Source organism: Phoenix dactylifera, chromosome 11, assembly GCF_051530095.1.
Source record: "Phoenix dactylifera cultivar Ajwa chromosome 11, Ajwa_hap1_PhDact_Kaust_v1.1, whole genome shotgun sequence".
NCBI lineage: Eukaryota > Viridiplantae > Streptophyta > Magnoliopsida > Arecales > Arecaceae > Phoenix > Phoenix dactylifera.
The window spans coordinates 1,873,216-1,883,213 of NC_143200.1; the positions used below are offsets into that span (position 1 = coordinate 1,873,216).

Here is a 9,998-nt window from a genome sequence, read left to right on the forward strand (position 1 = left end):
CTCTACCTGAACCACCATCTGTTGCTCCAGTCGCCTGGATGTTAAGAGTTGGCACTGTCCATTATCCCTGGAAATGTTTCGAGGTTGCCCGTTTAGTGCAGATGAAACGACGTTCCTTTGGGCCATGTCATGCTGGCTTGTCAACTCAATTCAGCCTTCACGATGCATCAATTTCTGGAAGCCACACTAATCTCCTTGTAACAAGTGGCAGGGAGAAATCTCTGTTGCATGAATGAGAGCTTATCAAGCCGGTAAAGCCCGTAATGGTTGTACTAAATGACATAGAAACAAATCTTAAATTTATCAGGATACGAGGAGTATAGGTGAAAGGATCATTTTTCTGTCTCAGGGACGGTTGTGTTTCAGCACAAAGAATATTGGACAGGCCAGCCATTCGGCAGAGACGGCTTCCGCGCCGTGCCCTCTCTTTTCTTCACAACCTACCACAAATGCAGCAATGCAACTCCAGACCTTTAAATAATTCGGTTGGTCATGAGGAAAATGGTGAATCGAGTTTAGCTTCGTACAGAGATGTTACCCGTTAATCTACTCGAGCGCTACCATTTCGTTGAAAACTTTTCTACAGCTAAAACTATGTTTTAATATCCAATCATATACGCATCAATAAAATTAGAGTTCTGTTTTCTGTCAAAGCAAAGCCAATTGATTAGAAAACTCATTTGGCTTTTTGAGCCCACACCGGAACCAAGGCAAATGCCAGGTGTATACATATGCTCTAGACAGCAATAGCATGCAAAGGACTGCAGCTGCCAGCTTGATGAATGTGAAACAAACCGATGATTATAGGAAGCTATAAAAATTCGCCAGGCGAGATCCTCCGACTGCCATAAAGTCGGGCCTCAATTTTTACCATACAAGATATAGGAGCATCAGTGTTTGGCGGAAGGCACGGGTACGGAGACAATAAGTTAATTTTCACTTCCAAAAACTGAAAATATCCCACATATGCCTGCCTGTCTTTTAGTAGTCATGCCAAATGGAGGAACTCTAAACCTCAATCCTCCTATCTTCGAGCAAGTAATGCCAAATGAATCACCCACCATCAAGGAACTAAAAATCAAAACCACTAAGAACCAGAGGGGTGCTAATGCATTGGAAATTAATCATCATTGAGGAATGCATTTATTCCAAATGTTCGAGACTAAAAATCAAAACCATTAAGAACCAGAGTGGTGCTAATGCATTAGAACCAGAGGGGTGCTAATGCGTTGGAAATTAATTCTCATTGAAGAATGCATTTATTCCAAATATGAGACAAAATCAAAACCATTAAGAACCAGAGAGGTGCTAATGCATTGAAAATTAATTATAATTGAGGAACACATTTATTCCAAATGCAAGACTGCTTAAAATGGCCTGCCTGTAATTAAGCAGGAATAACTGAAGAGAAATATCAAAGTGAAAGATGTAGAGACGTGAATATGCTGTTTCAACACGCACAATATGGTTCCAATTTGCGAGTAACAGGGTAACATAGAATTCATTTTGTTTGAAAGTCACTAAACCAAGGCTGAAACATACGCATCTTTCCGTATACCTTGCTCCAAGAAAAGATTAAAAAAAAATCCTTATTTTAAATGAATACCTTAGAGAATATTGTTTTTTTATTTATTTTTTTTCAAGTGAAAGACTTTGGCAAAGCCCAACCAGATTCACCTAGACAATGAATATATCTCAGTTGCAATAAATGAAACCGGTTAAGGCACTCCACTCAAAATTGAACCATAGTAGAATATATTGCATAACCTGGATTTCTGAAAGCGGGTCTTGACGATTTGATTCTCCACAAGCCTGATTCCCGATAGAATGATTATGAGAAGGGGAGGAGAGAGAGGCGGCCAACCCATCAAGATCTAAGTCATGTTCAGAATAGCTCCTGGCCTAAGGGCCCGTGGAAATAGCACAACTAAGCCAACAAAGATGAAGGGTGGTAGGCGGGGAAGGAAGATATACCAAGGCTGTTTATTCACCCGCAAACGACCTTCCCGCGTAAACAACAAATGAAAGTACAAAAAGGAGCAGAGAATAAAAATATTGACAGGAACATAACGCGAAGTGCCTCTTTAGATCACACAAGTTACCACCAGACGTGCATGACGTCGAGGGAGAAACGTGATCAATATGGAACCCGGAGAAGAATTGCTCAAGCAACAACACTTATATACATCCCTTTTAAAAGAGTGAGGCCGCAAGAAGGCTTTGCCCAAAGGACCTGCCACCTAACAACATGGACGTCACCCCTCACAATGATTTCCTGAGGCCCTGATACTGTTTACTAAGAATTTTCCGCAAGACCCCTTTGTTAATTTAGCATTCCTCTAAAGATTCTCTTCAATTAGAGTTGAGATATGGATAACTTTAGTCAAAGCTAACCAGAGAATAGCATGTATTTTCTAATATTCAAAGTAATTTGCCGTTAGAATAAACTTTTCAGATATAATCTTCTACCAAAACAAATGCCAGCATTGGCACGGAAAAGGCCCCACCTGCTCTTTCCTTTTGATACAGCTTAAGATATGCTTAGGCAGAACATTATTTATAAAACCCCCATGCCAGTAATATTACTAACTAGTTCATTGTTTTTAGTCCTATATTGGAAGTATAGATGCAAGTAGTTTTGTATTAATTATTTTATCAACTAGTAGAACCTAGACGAACTTGTGATTTTCTTGTCCAATGGCCACATGCATGTGCACATGTTCAACTTGTTTCTCCTCCTCCTCCTTCCTAACATAAAAAACAAAGAATATTGGTCATTCTTCTTCCCAACATGAAGTACCCATTCTGTCACTTACTACTTTCTAGTACTGGTTTCATTAACTTAAGGTAAGTGTAAATACGATTGTTGGAGGTTTTGGTGCTGTATGCTGTGTCCCTTAGCTGAAGCTAAATTGTTCTACACTGTTTTATGCATACAGATGAACCTTGTGCATCGAAAATTTAACTGCTGCTTGTTTGTAAGGTAGGGCTGGAAGAGCTTATTCATGAGGGTGCAAAATGTGGCTAGAGCATTCATCAACCCAAATGGAATGGCATAACCAGGATCACAAAAGAGCTATACATAATGACACAAGTTATCTTGGCCTCGACCCCTTCCGCGATCCTTAGTTGATAGTATCTCGACTACAAGTCAAGCTTAATAAAGAATCGGGCCTCACCAAGCCAACCAAAGAGGCTTGCCGCTAGAGGGATGGGATACTTGTTTTTGATGGTCACCTTGTTAAGTGCCTGATAGTTGATACATTGATGGAGGCCCTATCAATCTTCTTCCAGGAAAAAAAGGGGGCTCCATAGGGTGCTTTTGATGGCTGGGTAAAACCAGCATCCAGGAGTTCCTTAAATTGCTGTTAGATGACTGAAGGGTTTTCCCTTGGATTTCAGGATATGAATCATGAATTGCTGATGTGGACTCGATCAAATAATAATCCTAGCATCTATTAAAAAGAGTGCCAATGTTCTTTCGGTGTGAATTTTCGCTTCAGGCCCAAAATACGCAAACAAACTTCCAGCTTATTTTTGCCCAAAATATACAATGTTTCAGCTCATATATGCCCAAAATACATTTATAAAGCTTTAGTTTGTTATGCCCATCATTTTTTATTGCAGCTTTGTTTGATAAAGATATAAGACACTCAAAAGATGTTAGCATAAGCAGCATAATGTCAATTTAAAATGTGTACCATGCAAGTTTATAACAGAAAGTTAGAAACCGACACACCATATCATATTCAAATAATTGTCAGACTTGAATCTTGAATCATGAATGTAAACTATGAAGTAGTTCAACAAGCCTTAGCACATCCTTTTATAATTTACTTCTTGATTGCAGTCTAAACCCATTGGTTGCCGAGAGCATATCGGTAGCAGGAGAAAGAGGGCAGCATAATAGCTAAGGGTGTGTACGATTCAGGTCTGGTCAGTTTAAATATATGTTTGAAACCAAACCAACTTAAATTGGTTTCCTTAAACTAAAACTGAAACCAAACTAATAGGAAAACCGGTTCAAACTGAACCGAAAATTTTGGTTTGGATTCAGTTCGGTTTATCGAGTTAGAAGAGGAAAAGACGATGAAGAGAGAAAGAGAGTAAGGAGGGAGATGAGTGGTCTTTACCCAATTTCTCAGTGTGAAAACAAAATCTGATAACAGACAGATCAAAGATCAAACTTTAAACATAGTTCAAAATTCGCCGATCCAATAATCACTTTTTTTTCCTATTTGAAGGCAAACTTGGATAAGATCGCATCATTCTAAAGCGATCCCTCCATAGGGCCTTCGTTTTAGAGATTGAATTCGGATAAAAATTAAAAAAAAAAAAAGAACGAGATGGTAGATTGGATGCTCGGTGAATACGAACCATATAGAAGTATATCATCTCGCCTGATCCGCACACACGAATCCAGCAATCTGGGTAGAGATTACTTCCTCTTCATTGCATCCTGGAAGACAATTTTAGGGGAAGAGAGGATTAGGAAGAAGTTGGGTAACCAAACCGGAAATGATTTCCATTGTGAGGTTCGCCATTGCTATGAATGGTGAAGTTGGGGAGAGAATAAGAGTTATCTCCTCACATTGGCCTCAAAACTCCTGGTGAAGGAGCAGAAAGCGCCCAATCCATGCCAGAGGGGGAAAGATGAGGTGACGGTGGCGGCAACCATGAGAGAAGGCCGACAAGGGGGATCAAAGAGGGGGGTCAGAAGAGGGATCATTGGTTTGGGTTAGGAGCCTTGGATGGTTGGGGGCTCGGGGGGAGCCATGAGAGTGGCGGCAGTTTCTTGAGGGAAGGAAGCCGAGCAATGAGGAGAGTGCTGGAGAAGCAAGAGAGGCTTGACGTTGGATGGCTGGGGGCTCGCAGGGAGCCGCAAGAGAGGCAGCAATTTTCGAAGGGAAGGAGGCCATGCAGCAAGGAGAGTTGGAGGGGGGAGGGAGGCAAGAGGACGACTAGGATTTAGGGGAATCCATCGTTTCAAATATATATTAGGGCTTGGGGGATGGAGGCCGTTTATATTTGATCGAATGACTCATATGTGTTTGGATAACTTATAGGTTCCTTTTAGTCCCACAACGGCTATTTAATTGAAAGCTTCTTCTTTTAAAGGGAGAATCCTTTCAGATTTTTTCACCGAAGCGTAATATAGACGAGTTTACATTTGGGTTTGGTTTAAGGGTTATGGGTTTGGGTGTGATCAATGCATTGGGTTGGTTCGCCCGTTTTAAGTAACAGTATATATGCACATCGGTTCGGTTTAAGTTGGTTTTTTTCTAACTTAAACCTAAACAGAATTGATTTTTCTGCTTCCAAAAATCCAAACTAAAATCGAATTGAATATGGAAAAAACAAATTGGCAGGATGTACTCAAGTTAGAGCTATATAAATTGCCGCATTTACCAAAAAAAAAAATCCAAACCGAACCGAAATAACCGGTTCGGAACGGTTTTATGGTTTGGCTGGTATTGTTGCACACCACTAATAATAGCATCACCAACCATGAGGAAAAAATCCAAGAGAAAAGTTCTTGGAATATAACTTCATACCTCAAGGAAACAATTACAAACTCATCGCTGGCCTATCCAAGAGCGACAGATAAAATGACCTATAAAAATTTTAGTTTAGCAAATATTAAACATAATAAGAAAATATATAAGATGGACAACCATTGATTTAACAGAAATTGTAATTCCACATAAAACTAAGACCAGAAACTATAAAAAGAATAATAATAAGGAAACATGCCATACACACCATGAGAAACAGTAAAGCTCTGTTACTAATTCAATGATATGTTGCACATACTCAAAAGTAAGAAAAGGTTAGACCATTGTCAAAATAAAGTACTACCAATTAGCATGCAAAATATAAGTTGCAGCTTAAAATTTAGTCATCAAAGATTTTTTTTGGGGACAACGAGACCTTTATATCCAGATACCCAAATGCGACTACCCTTCTATCTTCCTTCAATTTACCCCTCTTGGGGACCACACACTGTATGGATATTTCTGACCATTACAGATATCATATGGTGAAAAAAAACACTTTACCTATTAGGTACGATTTCGTAGAAAGTGCATATTTAAGCTGAGCAAATATTTAGTTTAAGGATAGATTTATGGGTCCAATTTGAAAATGAACTGCACCCACTACAAATTCTAAACTCCAGGTACTATTGGTTTCTGATGTTCAGAGAAGCAAACTCAACCTTTTCATACTTTTTAGGCATTTGCATCACTTAACTAGTAAAGAAAACCCAAATTTGCAAAAAGGGGAAGAAAGTGATCCTGTAATAACCCGGAACCTCATTTAAAAAGGCTATCTAGAATGTATTATTTAGTTTTCTTGGCCTTGCATATATATCCAAGATCTCTCCAATGCACAAAATATGTGGGACTAAACACATGCCAATATGGGCTCTTACTTAATCTCCCCATGTAAGCTTTAGTGTCCTCGCAAGGCTAAGAGCTAAATCCAATCAGAAATACTATGACCAGCTAGTTTTTAGCCCCAACTAGGCTCATGCAACAGCATCCCCTAGTCCGCACGGGCCATGGGTCAAGTTTGCTTCGATGTTATTAGTAGCAACCTAAGACCTCACCCAAAAAAGCTAGCCAAAAAGTGTTATATGGATTTTTTAGTCCTGTATAAGTAACTAAGATCTGCCCAATGCATATTAGACATGGGACTAATGAACGCCTGCATAGGTCCTTACGTCAGTATGCACTAGGTAGATCTGAGGTAACAATGCAAGGCCAAAAAATTCAAATAACACCTTTCGGCTAGCTTTTTTGGGTGAGATCTTAGGCTATTACAAAACCTTTCATCCCATGACTCAAAAATGATGACAAGTCAACTGAAATTGAAAATGTTAAACAAATCAAATAACATCGCTTGAAGAGATAAAGTCAAAAATAGGTAGACAAATCTAATTAAAAAGAAGGAAACAACTTAACTAATGATATGGTACAATCGCATATCATGGGAAACCTTAAGTACTGATCTATCCTTGGAAGCATGTCAGTAATATAAATTGAAGCCAATGACTGAAACAATTAAAGGACAACTCACAATTATTACATATTATAAGTTCCAATCTAATGGTTGAATATGCAGTCTGTGTTGCATTCTATGCTCCAGTCTATACTCTTCGGAAAGACGGTTTTGAATTTTAGGATTATTTTAGGTATAATCAGTTTGCCCCAATTTTTGTTCTCAAAACACCTTAAACCTGTCATGCAGTTCTTTACATTACAAATAATATGGCTTTTAGAATAACATTTTTTTTTTATTTGAGGCTTTTGCATAAAAATGCTTCTTTTATATGTTATTCGCATATAGAGACTCCCCCTTTACATACTTGTAAATTAATAACCCCATATCCTTGACATTCCCCGATAGGACCTCAATTTAAATTTGTAGCATTTTCACTCAAATCTTACCTCAATTGACCCCATCAAGCTTCTAATTAACATGCCACTCATGCTTATTTATGCTGTTGTCACTGGTTAGTGGTATAATCAAGATCTCAACCTAGGAATAGTGGTGGGAAGGAACTTGAATACAACGGCGATGGCACTGAGGAATTTGAATACATTTCCATTATGTAAAACTTGGCCTTCGCTGGAAACTAAAGGCAAGACAGATTTATAAATCCAGCACCAAATCATTACATGATACTTCTATTATGCTTCTATTACTATATGATAAAACCCCAACAGTCCTTCTTATGCAAATAACAAAATCAAATGGGGAATAATCAAATCTTGATTGCAGATAACGGTGGGAAAAAAACAAAAAAAACAAATAAATAACCGATTTTATTAATCATTATAACTGTTCATGAAAAACAGCATTCCGATCATGCAAATTCCATGCTAATAAGAAGGAACTAATAGTAAACATGGGATGCCACGAACAGATCTAAAACAATATTCGATAGGGTAAACAAGAAAAATTTTCACGATAATCGATAGTTTTCTAGGGTTTTTGCGGACATCTGGAAAGAACAATCCAAAATCAGTTCTTGTTTTCTACTTTTATAGCCCTAATCCTTCCAGATTTGAAACGACACTCGACAGGATAAAAGAAAACCACGTACGGCTGGCTTTTCCTTCTAGATTAATAAACCAAGTTAATATATGCCTCTTTTTGACGCGACGAAATCAAACCATAAATTGCATCCAAAACTTCAAGAACCGATAGGAAACTCACCGAAGCCGAGAGGGAGCAGACGATCCGGGAAGGGCCGCGCGGAGGAGCGAGACAGATCTGCGGCTTCTGGAGATCAAACCGTCCTCTGAGTCGAACACTACGATGCGATCTCGAGCCCAGCGAAGCAAGATTGGGGCCTCAAGAAGACATCGGCAATAGGGTTTAAACGAGAAAAGAGATCCCAAAAGGAAGGGAGAGGGCAAGATGGGGGCACAGAGATAGAGAGAGAAGAAGGAGAAGAGAGAGAGAGGAGGGTGCCCCCGGGGCCGGGGCGCCGGCGCCGGGGGGTGGGCGGGGGAGCGGCCGAGGAGAGACGACGGTGAGGAGATGATAGAAAAAGGTAATTTGGGGAGGCCGGAAATAGCTCATTAATAACATGAGGACTCTGGGCGCGGGATCCATGGATCACACGGGCTTAGTGGCTCGGAACAGGATCTCTATTTGCATCCGTTCGATAGGAATCGACCAGAAAACGAGTGGCTGAGATGGGTTGGGATGGGTGAACTCGTAGTCTGGTCCGGACAAGGCTCGTTACATGGAGACGTCGGCTTGAGGGTTAAAGTTTTCTTCTCTAATATGCCATCCTTTCAATGGCATTTGGAATGGAAGCCCTTTGGATTTGTACAATATTTTACTTAGTGCCAAGGTTTTCAAGCCACATTTATTCAATTTCCAACTATTGATTAGGCTAACTCCATGCCTTCACCGAAAAAAAAAAAAATCTAAAGTATATTTGGATGAAAAAAAGTTGGATTGTGAAATGGGAACGTGAACAAGTGATTCAATTAGAGTTATTTAGTTAGAAGAAGTTTTACTCTCATTCAAAAGAGAATAAAAATGTTCCAATATTTCAAAACTCAATTCTCACCTTTTTCAAGTATTCAAATCTCATTTTGATTTTAGTTATAAATCAAACATATTGAAAGATACGGCCATTCCAATTTATATTTTAATTTATTTCAATTCTAATTTCGATTTCAATTCTGATTCAGATCTCAAACAAAACGTATCTCTAATATATTTGTACATTTATAAATCATAAATTAATATATATATTAATTTATATATAAAAACTAATGTTTTTAGTTAACTTTTATATCCAAAACATACTAAAAAATGTCACTGGCTACCGTTAACATGATGCCAATGGCAGGTCAATAGACTACCTCCTTGATCCCAATTATAAGTGTAAATTATCTAGAGGACACGCCGAAACCCCTTGACAAAATAGGTGGGGAAAAAAAAAGGGTAAGAAAGGGGAGCCTTGCATCAAAAAAACCTTACATATACATATCAAGAAACACTCCACTCAAATCATGAAAGTATAATTTTCTACACTCCATATGAGACAAAAAAATGTCTGCCATAGTTTTCTTTGGCATGAAAAGTAAATGGTAATCCATTAGCAAGTCTCAACTTGTTCATGGTTAACAACTTTACCAAAAAATTTTGGAAAGAAGCAAGGGATACCCTTTATATTATTATTAAATAGGTGCAACCCTGACCATCAGCATTTACAAACAAGATAATATCACAGGAAAATTGAGAAGCCACGAAGAAGCACTTGGGTGACTATGAGCCAAGTTTGCAAGATAACCAGTAGGATGATTTCCTCATCGAAAAATGTAGAAGATGTTGTCCCGCTTTTTGTAAAGTCTTGTTGGTCTAAGATCCCTAGCTACTTCCTTGACCAACTTCACAACTTGTTAGGATGACTTATCTTCATAAAAACTTGTTAGGAGGACTTGTTTTCTATGCTTAAATCACAATATTGG

At 38.7% G+C, this 9,998-nt stretch overlaps 1 long non-coding RNA gene across 1 annotated transcript; it reads right to left on the reverse strand.

Annotated features, from left to right (window-relative positions):
* Positions 1-80: 80 nt before the first annotated feature.
* On the reverse strand, positions 81-8,362 carry LOC103711971 (uncharacterized). The gene is made up of 3 exons (XR_604868.5): positions 8,224-8,362; positions 5,556-5,614; positions 81-221 (listed from the first exon to the last, which is right to left on the reverse strand). It is a non-coding gene; the product is annotated as an uncharacterized LOC103711971 (long non-coding RNA).
* Between the last annotated feature and the right edge of the window lie 1,636 nt (positions 8,363-9,998).